The 9,574-nt window shown below is 48.0% G+C and overlaps 1 long non-coding RNA gene across 1 annotated transcript; it reads left to right on the top strand.

The window, feature by feature from the left end:
* The first annotated feature begins 472 nt into the window (after positions 1–472).
* Positions 473–4,229, top strand: LOC122386314. The gene is made up of 2 exons (XR_006257361.1): positions 473–711; positions 3,150–4,229. It is a non-coding gene; the product is annotated as an uncharacterized LOC122386314 (long non-coding RNA).
* Positions 4,230–9,574: the final 5,345 nt, after the last annotated feature.

Genomic DNA, 9,574 nt, shown 5'->3' with positions numbered 1-9,574 from the left:
AACGAACAGCATGGGGATTAGGCTGGGACAGGCATTGAGGAATGAAATCCGTCACTTCCCAGATTTCGAACGCATCCTTAGAGTGCATTACTTTTATGTGCTTGCGTTCGGTCTTGGGATTTCTCAGCAGATGTCGCCAACAGTAGAGAAATTGATCTAGAATGTCTCGTTATCGGAAAAATATGGTAGCTATACGCCAAATGGTTTTTGCGTTTAGCTACCATATTACTTCCGATATGACTGTTGACATTACTGCCGATATGACCGAGCAGTGCATTGGCAGTATGCCAAGGGCAGTAACATGCCGTCAGTCACGTCAGTCATCGGCCTTGGCTATCTGTAAGAATCTTGGCAGGAATCTTGGCCTTTTCTTGGACCCATAGCCTCGGCCTTCGACCAATCATATCGCCGAATTCGCAGGCAGTGAGAGACAAATGCGGCGTGCCGAAGACATATTGGGTGTCTCAAAATCACTGAGAGCTCTATAGCTCAAAATTTAATCCCTGTACTTTTTTAGATCTACCCCGTGGAGTGGCATTCTTGTGAAAATTATGTAAATGTATTTATCAGAATAATGGAGGAGTGTAGGAGGCGGCGGGTGAGGTGCAGAAGAAGAAGAAGAAGAAGTTGTACCTATCCAGTAATTTTATCTTGATCTGTGGACTAGACAGACTAGATTCTGATGAAGAAATCGACAAACTTGAACTGCAGGTAAGGTGTTGGTTTGTCATGCCGTTTGTCTTGAAACCCTTTCCTTTTAATCTTTCAATTAAAATCATCAACTCCTATCCAACCCACCAATGACCAAAGAGCCGACAGATCTCACTTAGTCCAAATTTTCGTTCAGAGGCCAGTTTTACTTTACTCGATTTACCAACAAAAATAGCTGCCTGGAATTTTTCTCCTTATATATCCATTCCAGGTAGGTACAACATACAGAGAGTAAACACGATCGGCATATAAGCAGGGAGGGCTTCACCATTTAGGTACGCTCCATATGTGAATTAGCCTTTAGGCAAAAAAAAAAAAATCCGGCAGGTGGCTATTTTCTGTTTGTAAAACTGGCCTCAGATGGAGTGCTATCATTTGATTTACCATCACACGATGAGGCATCAACAAAGTTTGTTGTTTTAGAATCTTGGAAGTTGGAAAACTTTCTTGGGAGTGGCACTTGGTAGACATCTGTTTGAGATTCTGCTAGAGCAATAGGTCAAGGTAGCATCGTGCTCAAGCCAGCCAAATTTTAGACTGCCAACACAAGAAAAATGCTTGTTAATCAGATTTCAGGCATCAAAATATTAGGAAAGGCATCAATAGGCATTTATTCAATTCTGGTGGTAAAAATCATGACCATATATTGGCATGACGTCAATTTTTAATTTGTTGTGGTTTGAGGCTTGAAGATGCTCAAATAGATGATATTTTTGATGCGTGTGTTCATGAAGACTGAAGTCCAATGAAAATAAAAAGCAGAAATTATCCTCACCTTACCTTCCCTACTAACCTTCAACCTCCAACCTATCCTATCGGCCTACAAACCACCATTCAGACTTCATCTACACGCAGGTTTAACAGTTTATGATGAAGTAAGAAATGCTCAGCTTGTAATCCAATGCCTTTCAAAGCCAATTGGCCTTTTTGGCCTTGCGAATGGTAAACGGAGAGAGAGAGAGAGAGAGAGAGAGAGAGAGAGAGAGAGAGAGAGAGAGAGAGAGAGAGAGAGAGAGAGAGAGAGAGAGAGAGAGAGAGAGAGAGAGAGAGAGAGAGAGAGAGAGAGAGAGAGAGAGAGAGAGAGAGAGAGAGAGAGAGAGAGAGAGAGAGAGAGAGAGAGAGAGAGAGAGAGAGAGAGAGAGAGAGAGAGAGAGAGAGAGAGAGAGAGAGAGAGAGAGAGAGAGAGAGAGAGAGAGAGAGAGAGAGAGAGAGAGAGAGAGAGAGAGAGAGAGAGAGAGAGAGAGAGAGAGAGAGAGAGAGAGAGAGAGAGAGAGAGAGAGAGAGAGAGAGAGAGAGAGAGAGAGAGAGAGAGAGAGAGAGAGAGAGAGAGAGAGAGAGAGAGAGAGAGAGAGAGAGAGAGAGAGAGAGAGAGAGAGAGAGAGAGAGAGAGAGAGAGAGAGAGAGAGAGAGAGAGAGAGAGAGAGAGAGAGAGAGAGAGAGAGAGAGAGAGAGAGAGAGAGAGAGAGAGAGAGAGAGAGAGAGAGAGAGAGAGAGAGAGAGAGAGAGAGAGAGAGAGAGAGAGAGAGAGAGAGAGAGAGAGAGAGAGAGAGAGAGAGAGAGAGAGAGAGAGAGAGAGAGAGAGAGAGAGAGAGAGAGAGAGAGAGAGAGAGAGAGAGAGAGAGAGAGAGAGAGAGAGAGAGAGAGAGAGAGAGAGAGAGAGAGAGAGAGAGAGAGAGAGAGAGAGAGAGAGAGAGAGAGAGAGAGAGAGAGAGAGAGAGAGAGAGAGAGAGAGAGAGAGAGAGAGAGAGAGAGAGAGAGAGAGAGAGAGAGAGAGAGAGAGAGAGAGAGAGAGAGAGAGAGAGAGAGAGAGAGAGAGAGAGAGAGAGAGAGAGAGAGAGAGAGAGAGAGAGAGAGAGAGAGAGAGAGAGAGAGAGAGAGAGAGAGAGAGAGAGAGAGAGAGAGAGAGAGAGAGAGAGAGAGAGAGAGAGAGAGAGAGAGAGAGAGAGAGAGAGAGAGAGAGAGAGTTACCTAACTCTATCATGTAAAAACTGTTTTGAGAAAATAGCACTGTGTTTTATCCTGGCTTCATGACTCTCTAACGCTCCTTGAAACACCTGCTTGTTTTCTGACAATTGGTGATACAGAAAGGGTCTGCATTAATGTCCAAGTATGGTCATTTAGGATCAATTTTTGGTGCCCTCGTTTTATATTATTCCAGTAGCCTTAGTTTTCCCAACTGACATGCGCTGAATTTGTCGCATGTGACGTTACACCTGACGTGCGCCGAAATTTTAGGTGGAACCCTGCCACTACACCAAACATAACTTATGGCATGATCACTGCTCAGTTGCGCAGGTTCACCAGAACAGCGTCATGGGTGCAAAATGACCACCGCAGCGCCCGTAAACCCTTATAAACAAACAAGCAAACATCAATTGCGCAGTTAATGCCGATTTTCACAATTTTGATTGTCTGTTGATGTTGTTTGGTCATTTCAGGACTCGTGGCGCTGCTCGCCTCCTCGCCAATGCGAACGCGTTCTCTGAGGACAACCCGCCCAAGGCTACCATGGCGAAGCCACGCCACCGCGCCGGCTATAGACTCACGGCCTGAAGCGAGTTTGGGCGCGACGGCTGGCGAGCCAAGGCGGCGGAAAGTCGTCTGGCGGAGCTCCCGTCTGAGGCGAGCTTGATCTGGTCAGACAGCTCCGCCACCGATGGTGTGCTAGATGGAGGAGGAGGGGCCACCCCCCCCCGAACTGCGACATCCGAGAGGTGCGTGTCGCGGCAGGCGCCCTCTGCTCTAGCACGCGCGGCGAGCTATTCGCCCTAAGAGCGGTGTTGGAGGAGCTGGCCGGACGGATGGTACCGGTCGATATGGGTCGACCGCCGTCTATCCCAACGGTAGCGCCGATCGACGTGGGCGCTACCTCCAAGGCAGGCGCGCGCGCGCGCGACAGGCGCGCCACGGCAGGCGCGCGCGCGACGCTGCGCGCGCCTGGCAGCGGAGCTGGCCGGACGGATGGTACCGGTCGATATGGGTCGACCGCTGTCCTGGCTCCGTCCTGGAGGCCGACCGTGCAGTCGTTATCGACATCTGCCAGTACCTGCTCTGCATCGGCCGCCTCCCGAGGCCGGATTCCCACAATGCAACGACGTGGAGTGCCCTGCTGCCCGATGCCGCGTCTGCCGCGGAGAGGCTGGCACTCCACGGTATGTGCTGCTGCGATGCGCGGCGCTGGCGGCGTTGCGACAAAGAGCCTCGGCAGCTGAACTGCTTCAAGCGACGTAACGATATCTGCCCTCCCCTCCCCTATCGAGCCGCGTGGGTGTGGACGGACGGGTCGGCAGACGCGAGAACCTGCAGCGAAGTAGCTGGGGTCTACGGGGTTGGGCGGAGTCCTACCGATGAATGCCGCGAGTGCTGCAACATTGGCTCGGTACATCTCGGTACATTTTCCCGAGTCTGGTGTGGCTACGGGGAGACGGATTTGGTGACCCTGGCTGCCGCCGTGAGAACCATCCAGAACCGTACGGCTATGCTGCGGCAGCGGCTGAAAGGAACGCAACAACAATAACTACAACAGCAGCTGCTAATGAAAGGGGAAATCATGGAGCCGGATGACCCGGCACATGGCGCTCAGCCAGCTGAGAATGAGAGCAGCTATCAAATCGCCAGCAGGGTGCTGCGGCTGGTAACTGACGACCTTGGTAGAGAGAGCGCCTCCGCTGATGCGGATGAAACTACCCCCTCTCGGGTTTGTTTGACGCCGTCTCCGTCGACTCTTTCGCCTGGGGCGGCTGGCGACCGCGACATTTCTTGTGCAGTGACTCGTAACTATGTTCACCAAACTTTTAAAACTCCCCACGTTAGCATCTTTAAAGAATGTTTTCCTTGTACACTGCTGCAATGTCTTATGTAGGCATATTGTAGGTACAGTCTAAACGAGTGTGGAATGCTTTGTTGTGCTTGTTCTGTATTTCGTTTGCTATTCATCACGGTGACTATGATTTATTTTGACCAACCCTTGCCTTGTTACAATTTTAGTGGATGGTTTCTGAACTGCTGTTTGCATTATAGATGTTGCTAGTGCGTAGACGCCAAAGATTACTTTATACCTATTGACGCGCCAGATAAAGGAGGTGAAGTAATCCTCTGATCTATACCTACGAAATTCCTTTATGTGTGTTTTGTAATAGATATTGGCGGTTTTCTTATGTGATGTGGTGTAGAGCGTGGCTGAGGAAGGCGATGTTTAAAGTTGCTAGTTATTTTTCAATACATCTACGATCGGACTGTCGTGCTTGCTGTAGGTCGGACTTCCGTTCTTGATGGTGATGTGCCGGTAGTTCACAACAATGCGGCTGCCGGCTTTCGATTATAGTATAGATTTAGATGCATTTAAAGTGTTTGTATACGTAGTTTGCTACGTATACAAACCATATATGTTTGTATACGTAGTCCTGAGTTTCGAGATATTATCCTTGCGGGCTTCTTGCCAACAGATTGTCCACTTCTGTGTCCAGTACTCATCCCACTCAGGAGGCTCAGTTGTGTTTGCCAACCCCTATACGGAAACATTGGCCAGATAACTGACTACTACTGAAATTTTAAGAACGGCGTGGGCAGTAGGGCATAACGAACGGTCCTCAGGTTCAGTAGCCACGGAGCACCTTCATTTAAGGGGGGGGGGGGGGCACCGCCGACTTTTGGTCCCATTCTTTCCATGCAGCGCCCATAGGACAATGTTAAAATGCCAAAATCAAAGGGGGCACGGTGCCCCGGTGCCCTCCCCGTTCCGCCGCCTATGCCCTATGCTCAGGTTATTTCTGACCTGACAGGCTCAGGGAGGATTGCTCTTTGTTGTTTTTCTCCGATGAACCCTCTTGCTGCACACTGGCTGATCCAAAGGATGGAAGGGACAGGGGGGGGGGGGTGCAGACGTATGAAAAAAGAACACAATGTTCTTTCTCTAGCGCACGAAATCAATTCTTAAATGAACATAAAACGAATAAGCTTCCGTTAGGCGTTAAGAAGCCCCCGTTCCGTATCTTCCGTTCCATTCCACGACTCGCAACGTCCCAGTGACTTGCTGCAGTAGCGTCATCTATACCTCGCCCTTACTGCCGGGGAGGCCGCGAGTTGCGACATCTATACTATGTCTAGGCCTGAAGTACCTCTTTAGTGTTCATCCGCCACGATGTATTTATTTTTGTCAATCGGTTTGGTCCTTCTGGCCGGATAGGTCGTCAGAATTATCTGAAGGTGCCTGAAATGTCTCGTTAGTGGAAAAAATGTCTCGTTAGTGGAATTCCACTATCTGGCAACTAGCCCTATGTAAACGCGGCTAATAATACGTTTGCATTGTTGTTGCTTATTTTACTTGCCCTCACATGCCACAGGCAGCCTAAAAAAATGACGACTGACGAGGTCTTTCATAAGCCTGTTCACGGTGTCAGCCGCTAGCCGTTTATACCACTTATTTTTTTTTTCACTTGTCAGCGTGCATAATAGTGCTGAAGACTGGCATTATGTTGACTTGTGTTTTATCTTATTTTCAACGTTTTGTGTTGAGATAAGCTGGTTGTGAAAGTATCATTCGATGAACGAACGCAAGAGCAGGTTATCGGCAGTTGATACCCAGGTGGGCCTTAGCCAAAACATGTATTATTGTTTCAACAGCCTGAGCTGCCGTTCACTAAATGTAGGGGAGAGTGGGGTAATTTGGCCGCTTTTTTTAGAAAACGATGTAACTTAAAATTGACGACACATTTCTGCATTTTCTCAACGCTGGCAGGTGTAGCATTCATTTTACTGTACTGGACAGTGAACTTGAAATGATAGAGTAATTACTTATATTGAAATTGTGACGTATTACAAAGGTCTGCAAGGCGGCCAAATTGCCCCACTAGCAGGGTTATTTGGCCGGGGTTGTGGGGCAATTTGGCCGGTGTTAGTTTGCGGTCGGGATTTTCTGTTATATTGCGAGTCAGCTTCAGATTCAGCAATGACGTGTGTCCTTTGACGCATTTACCACACTTTGGAGGTTGACTCATGGGGTCAAAGGGGTCAAAATAGCCAAATTAGCGGCTCTAGATGCGAAGACAGTTTTTTACGAATAACTTTTGAAGTAATCAAGCTAGGCCAAAACTTCGAGTAACGTCGTAATTCTCTCGTCATTCCGCATCGAAACATATATGTGTTGACCTCGAGAAGTCAAGGTCAAAGGTTGACCTCAGGTCACGTTACCTCAGGTCGCTTGACCTGAAGGTCACGTGAGCTCAAGGTCATCATGCATATCATTCGATGCGCCTTGGCGAGCTGAACAGAATGAGACCATTTGTGCGGCTGTACCATTTTTATGTAAGGATTTATTAGCAAAAAACGTTTGGTAACCTTTGATGACGTCACATGCTCTGACAGTTGACCAATCGGAAGTAAGGCATCAAAGTAGTCAAAGTTGGTCATGAATCATGTCATTTATGGTACAATTGACCATGAAAACTCGGCCGTCCCAGCATAGTGACCATGAGCGCACCGGCCAAGTTGCCCCGCTAGTCCCGGCCAAATTACCCCATATTGCCATTCTGAACATTTTTGTGTATAAAGTCATCATGGCTATACGGAATTAGATGAAATTGCTCTTGGAACCGCTGAACACCCCCAAGAATGGCGCTATAATGTCTTAATTCGTTTTTAGCCCAAATACTACATGTTATACAACTTTGTAAACAGAAGTAAAAGTTACCATTTTCTAATGAAATTAACGTTTTATTAATTTTGAATAAAACTACGAGGGGCAAAGTTTTGACATTTGTCCTCCAGTTATTTCTACCCATAACAAATGAATAGAGACTAGAGTTATTTCACTCACTTTTATTAGACATCGTACAGGTGGGGGCGGCCAATTTACACCACCGGCCAAATTACCCCACTCTCCCCTACACGAGTACCTTATTTAACTCTTAAATATATCGACACCTTTTTTTAAACCCCACATTTGTTCTCCCGTGAAGTTCAGACAAGTTGTTTAGAAACCTTCAAAAAAGGTACAGTCACTCGATTTTTCTTAAGTTTGTCTGTCTTGGCAGATCAAGCAATGACAGAGCAAGCTTACGAACACACAAATTTGATCAGGATCGGACGATTGGACACTTCTAAAAAGAGATCTTTCGTGCTTCCATGGGCGCCGCCACCGGGGGGGGGGGGGGACGGGGGGGACGCGTCCCCCCACTCTCAGAATGGAAGGGGGACGTCCCCCCCAAACTCATTACGGAGCGAGCGAAGCGAGCGTAGTCTTTCGTAGGTTAACGGAAATTTCTGAGTATGCTGTGGTCACGCTTTTGCTAGGCTTATATCTCAGCAACCACTTGACCGATTTACTGCGGTAATTTTTGTAGGGTAGCACTAGATTCCTTCTTTCTAACGAGCATTGGACTATTCCCGATGCATGTGAGTGACCCCATATGCACGTGCCACGTGAAAAACGAAGAAGTGTCAGTTTTGTAACAATTTCAATATCTCGGCAACTACTGGGCCGTTTGCGCTGAAAGTTGGCATGTAGATAGGTATAGGTACCCACTATAGGCAATGCATATCCATGTGCCACAGTTGGGGTGCTGCTGCACGTGCGCACATGCAGGGGTCGATTCCAGATCTCGAGAACGGCTGAACCGATTGTGCTGAAATCTGATACATGGTTAGGGACCGGTTAGTAGGGTGCCGTGCAAAAGTCAGTTGGGACCCATTTTGCACGTGCGCACGTGCAGGGTGCCGCTTCCAGATCTCGAGAACGGCAAGGCCGATTGCGCTCAAATTTGGCACATCGTTAAGGACCGGTTAGAAGGGTGCAGTGCACAAGTTAGTTGGAGGTATCCCCTCGCAATTTCGCACGTGCAAGGCCCACCCCACCCTCACGCTCGCTCCGTTGGTCGCCCCAAAAGGCGTTTTACTGGTTGTTATCCTACTCGAAATTTGATAAGGCCCTTCGGTCCAATGAGACCATTTCAGAGCCGCAAGTATGAAAGAATTAGTGGGAGACATTGGTCGGGGCAACTACCCCAGTGAGCCACTTGGGATGAACCCGACCAATTTAACAGGCAGCCCAGCCCACTGGCACTCACTGCACCCGGCAAAGGACTAATAGCTCCAGTGGAGCCATTCCTGCATGAGATAGAGTTGCCCGTCCAGCCCGGAGCAGTGGGTTGCGGCGTGGAGGAGAAGGATTTGACTGTTCTGAGGATGGAAGAGATGGAACGGCCGGTGCCGAATCTGAGAGGGTCGAGGAGGTTTAGATACTCAGTATACGGGTTGTGGGCCTACATGCATTGGTCTGACCCCTGCCACCTCGGCCAACAAAATCTCCAACTCTTATCCGACCTGTCATCGCGGAACTGCCGATTTTTGATATCGTGATCAACGTGTGTCGTATAACACGACTGGCCGAACACTGGCCTAATATATTTCGTCTAACCAGCCAAGAGCATGACTTTACACCAATCCGACCTCGAAGTCAAAATCCGAACATTTTCGAAGACTTCAACTCCGACTCTGGCCAAAACTGGCCAAAACAGTCAACTCCGACTGATTCCGGCTCCGACCCCACACTTCTGCAGTCACGCTACACTAAATTTCCAGCTTCTAAGAAATAAGCTATACGGTTGACAGGACCACAAAACTTTGAGGCAACTTGACTACTTGACTTGGTTTTCCTGACCTAAGGTTTTCTGGTATCAAGCTTGTTGCACGAACTGCAAAATTCGTATTTTGGAGCAGTTTTACCTAATGTTTTTTTTTTGCCAATTTTCGCGGCGCTTCGCGCCGATTCGTCCACAAACCAAAAAGAGAGATTTGTGACTATACAACGCCCCCTCCCCCACACGGGTATGCAATATGCATTACCTATGCAATATGCATTATCGAT

This window comes from Amphibalanus amphitrite, unplaced genomic scaffold (assembly GCF_019059575.1).
Source record: "Amphibalanus amphitrite isolate SeventyFive unplaced genomic scaffold, NRLGWU_Aamphi_draft 000246F_arrow, whole genome shotgun sequence".
NCBI lineage: Eukaryota > Metazoa > Arthropoda > Thecostraca > Balanomorpha > Balanidae > Amphibalanus > Amphibalanus amphitrite.
This window is presented reverse-complemented; position numbering and strand designations above follow the sequence as displayed.